Consider the following 6,571-nt stretch of genomic DNA (forward strand, 5'->3'; position numbering starts at 1 on the left):
GACCTTACATATTTAGTATGATATGCTGCCCCTGTACACATGGAAAAAATAAAAAATAAATAAATTAATTAACATTTCTAGATCAATATGTCTGTCCATTTCTGTACAATGCCAACTCAACACAGTAAATTGGGATGACTTTTTCCAAAATTGGCAGCACTGTTAAAGTTTCCCAAAATTCAATATACATATATACATATATATATTTATATTTATATTTATATAAAAAGACTAATAATAGTATGTTATGCATCGATTGCAGCAACAGCTTTTCCAGGTTCTGCAGCCATGTGAACAAAATTATAGACATTCAGCACATTCCATTAAAAAAAAACCAAAGCAAAGCCAAAACACAAAAAAACAAAAAACAAAGAAAATAATAATATCCAGAAAACAGCAAAGTTCTGTTGCTGTTGTGGTATCTGGGACCACTAATAGTGGAGATTTCACAAATATCTAAAAATACAAATTCCATTTGAACTGGTTCTGCTTTCTCTAAGTGTCTCCCCAAAAGAACTGTAAGATTTGCACAGTGGCAGTATCATAGCCAGTGAGGTTTATCCGAGGTTCTATTATTGTTAATTGAAAACTTTTCCCAAAAGAAGTGTAAAGCATTGAATGAAGCACAGCCATATGTATAGCAAAAAAAAGCATATTATTTAAATCCTAAAAGCTCCTTGTATGCCAATTAACACACGAATTTGTTAAGAGAATGTGGTATACATACACACTGGAGTAGTTCTCAGCCATGCATAAAGATAAATAAGAGTCATTTTCTTTTAGAAGTGGATGCTCATTCAGAACTTAATTTGAAGTGCAATAAACCAGATACACAAACGTAAATATCAATGGTTTTTCTGATATAAAAAAGCCACATGTAAATAATTTGAAGAGGATAATGAAAAACAGGCGACAGGAAAGAGGGAGATAAACTTTGTGGAGAATGAAAGAGAATCTGAAGATTGGGGTTCGAGAGGTTGAGAGATGGTAAAGAAACAGGAAGTAAAAAAATAGATCAAGATTGAATATGTGTGTTCCAATTCTTTATGTTTAGTATTTTTTATGTGTGGCAAACATACCAATGGAATTATTTTAGAAAACTCGGTAGATATTTCATATTTGCTGAAGAACTTGATATCCTAAAATAAAAGGAGGGGCCAGGGATTGAGCTCAGCAGTTCCACTGCCTGCCTCAGAAGTGCAAGGTCCCAAGTTCAATTACCAGTCTCAAAAAAGAAAAAAGTAATTAGAAATAAAAGTAATAAGAGTACCTGCCACAGCTATGCTATTTTCCTTTATATTTATGAAACTATCACGTTTTATTCATTTTCCAAATAATGCGTTCCTTCTGTTCCTTCTGACATAGATACAAATAGAACTAGTGTGCCTTATCTCTGTTCCATCTAGACATCCTGTCAAGGAGGAATACATAGGCAATAATTAGGGAATTCATAGCTCAGCATCATTGATATGAATCCAGAGAAAATCTACTGATATTTGAATTATTAATGCATCCTCTGACATAAGGTATAAACACTGGCAAAATTGAAATAACAAATTGGGTATTCCTATCCAAATATTCAGTATTTATGTATAGGAGAATACAAATGAAGTGACCAGCTAGGGAATGAGGAAAACAATGACCTGGGGCTCACAGGGCATTTAAGGCAAATTATATAATGACCAGCAGTAACAATAATAATGGTAATAATGACTTATTTTCTCTTATTTTCTGCATTCATAACATATTGATCAGATAGTGGCCATGAGTTGTGTTTTTTGTTGTTTTTGTTGTTGTTTGTTTTTGTTTTTTTGAGACAGGGTCTCACTATGTAGTTGAGACTGACCTGGAACTCACTATGTAGCCCAGGCTGGTCTCAAACTCACAGAGATCCTCCTGCCTTAGCCGCATGAGTTGCGTTTTAATCCACACTAAATGCAGTTGTATGAACTAGAAATATAAAAACTTGTTTCAGAGATGCTAACAAACTTGCCTATGTTACATCAAGAATAAGTGCAGCAATCAGGACTAGAAATGAAGTTGTCTTTCTCAGGATCAAATGAGATAACCATTATAATTTTTTCCTGAATTCTCAGAAAGAATGCAGCTGTAGTAGAGACTACAGGATTGCTTGGTCGAACTATATAATTATTTCAGAATAGAGGATGATGTGGAGAGCCCAGTGGTTTCTTGGATGTGGGCAAGAGAGAAGCATGTCCTAAATTATTATGCATCCACCTTTTATGAAGTGTCTGCCTGTGATCTGTCACTGTCCTTCCTATAGAAGATTCAGCAGGGCCCACCATGATGCTTCCCTGTGATCTACAAGGATCCTAAAAGTGGAAGAGCAACAAGTAAAAACACCATTCCTGGTGTGATGGGCTAGAGAAATAGCCTCTGAGGACATTCATTTTCACTTCTTCCTCCAAGAATACAAGGCAGTCCCCAGAGATCTGGGAATGGGGAACAATTTGTGGATTCATGGGAACATTTGTGAGTGGGACAATTATTCTGGTATGATGCCATGTGTCTCTATTCAGACAGAAAAACTCAAACATGAATTCAGTCTTTTGAACCTAACAATCAAGGTTATTATACATAAAATGCTCTCATATTGATTTTATTCTAATGTAATTAAAATTTCAAAGTTGTAACTAGGGGAGTGTAATGCAGAGGTAATTTAAAAAAAAAGAATGTAGAACAAATACTTCATTGACTACCATTCATAAACCCCTTAGAAATACCCCATGATGTTATGGGTGCTGTCATCCCCTCTTCTTCACATTCCTCATCACCCGCATAATTCTTCCTGAATACTTAGGAAATCAATAGGAAGGACCTACATTCTCACAAATAAAATGTCAATTCCAAATAGAACAGGTATAGGAGGCCAAAACATTTTGTATGAGATTTCTTAATTTCCATTACAACCAATATCACCACAAAAGCCCTGATGTGTTATATATGTACTTAAGTATCCTATCATCTGACTATGCATGTTGTTGTGCTTTTACTGACAAATGGGAACAATTTTCTCTATAATACTTCCTCCACCATGCCCCTCAACTGTTTCTGGTAAGAGCTTCACTTCTGCTGGATTGTGCAAACTTGCCCCCAAATCAGTGACTAATGAAAACTCAGGCTCCACCCTCAGGATTCATGGGTAGACCATTTCAGATTATAGCTTTCTGCAGCCTATAAATAGGCAAAGAAGAAGCAAATACGGACCCACTGGTCTAGAACCACTGGCCTGAATATCTGGCCATAAGGACTGATTATTGAAGGTCAGATGAATTTGGTGACCTAAAACACATAAGGTATTAACACATCAGTTATTAATCAATATTCTCCATTTGTTTAGGAACTTCCTCGTAGTAGTTCAGACAGAAGAAGAGAATGAATGTCTACAACACTTTTACATCATCTACTACAGAGCAGAATGTGTGTGTGTTTAATAATCCCTGAACACAGAGATGAACACAGTTATCTTTGGGACCAGGATAGATATGAAACCAATGTCCAGCAAGGACAGGTTGGAGAGAAACAAGGACATGGTGATGTGGAGCAGGGAGTCACAGCTGAGGCCAGAAAGATGAGCAAGTTTCTAACTACAATGACAGGAGCAATCCAAATAAGACATAGTGCAGTTCTGGATCCTCTGAAAGTCCATGCTACGAAATTCTGAGATTGTGAGATGTACATTAGATTTTGTTTTCTGTTTTGATTGGATACCTTCCTAAAGGATTAGAATAAGAAAACAAAAAAAAAAAAAGTAGGCTCCAGGAATGATGTCCTGTAGTCACAAAGAAAGTATCCAGATTTGATTTCCACATACCTTCAAGATTTAACTGAAAGAAACCTAATATTCTTGGAAATTCTTTTTCATTTTTTTCTATCCTATTCACTTCCTTCTATGCACACTTACATTAGTGAAATTTGATTGAGCAATATTAGGTAACCAAGAATGCCACATAAAACATATCCATAATAACAATAAAATACAGCTCATCATTTTCAGAAAATTAGAGAATAAGAGATAACTTTTATTCTTTAAACAAAATATCAATGTTATTAAATGAATTTCAGAAGATTCTCTTATTCTTATACAAGGAGTCATTTTCCCCTTAGTAAAATGTTCATAAGTAATATGTTAGAGCTTGACTACATTTTCTAAAAATTAAATTGAATTGGATGATTCCTCATTAGTATCTATTTCTATATAACATTAAATGCCTGGGAGATTTTCACCATTATTGTATATTCTACTTATCATCCCTCTTCACCATCAGTGCCCATGCAACTTATTTTTTCATTTGAAAATCATTGAGTACATTGAAGAAACTCATTGAATAATTTCTCATAATTTAATGACAAGAGAAAACTGTCACAAAAATAGGAAAACAGTAAATTTATAGGATTTTTTTTCTGTAATAACAAGATTAGCCTTGCCAAAGCTAATAATAAAACTATTATAGTCTTATTTAAGCTTATTCTATAAATTATCACATATGAATTCATTGAGCTTCAAGTATCAGTTTAGTCCTTACTCATTACAGGTATCTTAACTTCAAATCATCTCAGATGAAAATATACTAACAAACCACCCTTTTACAGAAGTAAAATTTGGGCCAGGAGGATTTCAAATTAAACTGTAAGTACCTAGGCAATGTTCACTACTCTTTTTATTGATTTCTAAACTCCAGGAAGTTTATGCAGAGTTACAGACATTTTAAACCTAGGTGCAACTCAGGGTAATTTTTAAATTATTACCACATCCCTAAGTAGCAATGGATTGTATACCTAACATTAAGACTCCTCCTGAGATTAAGAGTGCTGGATACATTAAAGGGAAGGGATGCAGAAAGCTGCAAGAGTTCCCTAGAGTGGAACAAAGGGACAAGTCTGTGCTGACTTGTAAGGCTTCTCTTCTGTAATTTTCCTATAATCACAGCCCCTTTACAATAATGGCTGCAGCAGTTAGCACCCACATATTGTTCTTTTCCTCCACCAAAAACTACTCAGGTAGAAGAGTAAAGTGAGAAAAGAGGCACAGGAGTGGAATGTGTGCTTGGGTTGTATAAGAGACAATATTCCATATTCTCTAGGCCAGATGTCAGGCAGTCCAATTAAAAGAACTTTTTGCTTCTTTCTACACAAGAATAATCTGCAATTAATTATATAAAAATACTGTGCCTCTTTACTCAGTGAAATAATAATGATATCAGGGATCATGCTTGAGAATGTTGGGCAGATTGAATTGAACTGTTTACAGAGAACATATAACTCAGATGGTGTCTTGTAGGCCTTCCTCAGTACTGGTTCATAACTTGATGCTTATTGATATTTTCATCATCACCCTCATCCACACTACCATATTCTTTTATTTAGGACAGAGTTTATAGGCAGCTATCTTTTTCTCTCCTGGGTTAGATGTATTTTGGATGGAAGGTCAGTGTTGGAAGAAAGGAAAATCATCACTAACACTTTTGAGATCACCACCACCAAAACATTTGAATTTCACTATCTTTGCAGCTAAAATTTTGCAAATTTCCATCCTCAGAATACTTAAAGATTCATGATTGTTCTCATGATGAGAAAATAGTGGTTCCTCCCTCCTCCCTCTCCACATGTATCAGCGTACACTGTCGCTCTGCTGAGTGAAGACCACAAACTGCAGTCCAACACCTCTCACTTGCCTGAGGCCCAGTGCAGATGCAATCTCTACCTTTAGGATTATATCAGTGCAGTTTCAGATTTGGGTGTCCTAACGCAGACAACCACAGACTGGAAAGACGTACACATGAACACCCCAGACCTGGAACTAACAAAATGAAGGGCTGCAGGTACAGACTGATTATTGATTATTGTACAATCTTGAAGTCTCATTATACACAGCTGATAATAACCCCAATTGGCCCACATTATCCCATTCTCTAAGGACTTCTGAATAATAATGGAGGAAGAAGAAAAATTGAAAATTTCCACAAAAGGATTTAAATTCTTCTGAATATAGGGGGAGCATCAGGTATACTAATCACTTTCCTTTTTCAAAAAGTCAGATTTAATTTACACTGTTCATTAGGGATAATATGAATAACCATAAGGTATCATTTTAACCACTTTTTAGTGCACACTTTGCTAACATTAATTGTGTTGAAATTTTTGTTCAACAGACACTCTCATCCATCTCTCTAAATTTTTCATTTTCCCAAAATAAAAATTTGTATTATTTTTTACAAAACAGTTTCTCTAGCCCCCAATTCTTAACCTACTTCCATTATGAAACGTGATGAGAATTTAAAACCATCATATCTCGAATATAATGCAGCTGACAGGCCAAATTTAGAGGCCCAGGTGTTCAGTTTTGCTCTGTGTTCTTTTTTTCTGTTTTTACTACTACTGCTGGAACATCTAACATTTGTACCTAACATTTTAATTTATTCAGTTCCCATCCAACATTTTTGTGACCAGAATCTTGGAGATAATTAACACCACATATTTTCTGTACTTTTCCTTTCCTTCACTCCTTCTCTCATCTGTCACATTCCCAGTGGATGGTAAAGTATTAATC

General features: G+C 35.1%; 1 pseudogene; it reads left to right on the forward strand.

Moving 5' to 3' along the window:
* The first annotated feature begins 521 nt into the window (after positions 1 to 521).
* LOC117284565 lies at positions 522 to 637 on the forward strand (annotated as a pseudogene).
* The last annotated feature ends 5,934 nt before the right edge of the window (positions 638 to 6,571 follow it).

This window comes from Fukomys damarensis, unplaced genomic scaffold (assembly GCF_012274545.1).
Source record: "Fukomys damarensis isolate Sample0158 unplaced genomic scaffold, DMR_v1.0_HiC HiC_scaffold_37, whole genome shotgun sequence".
NCBI lineage: Eukaryota > Metazoa > Chordata > Mammalia > Rodentia > Bathyergidae > Fukomys > Fukomys damarensis.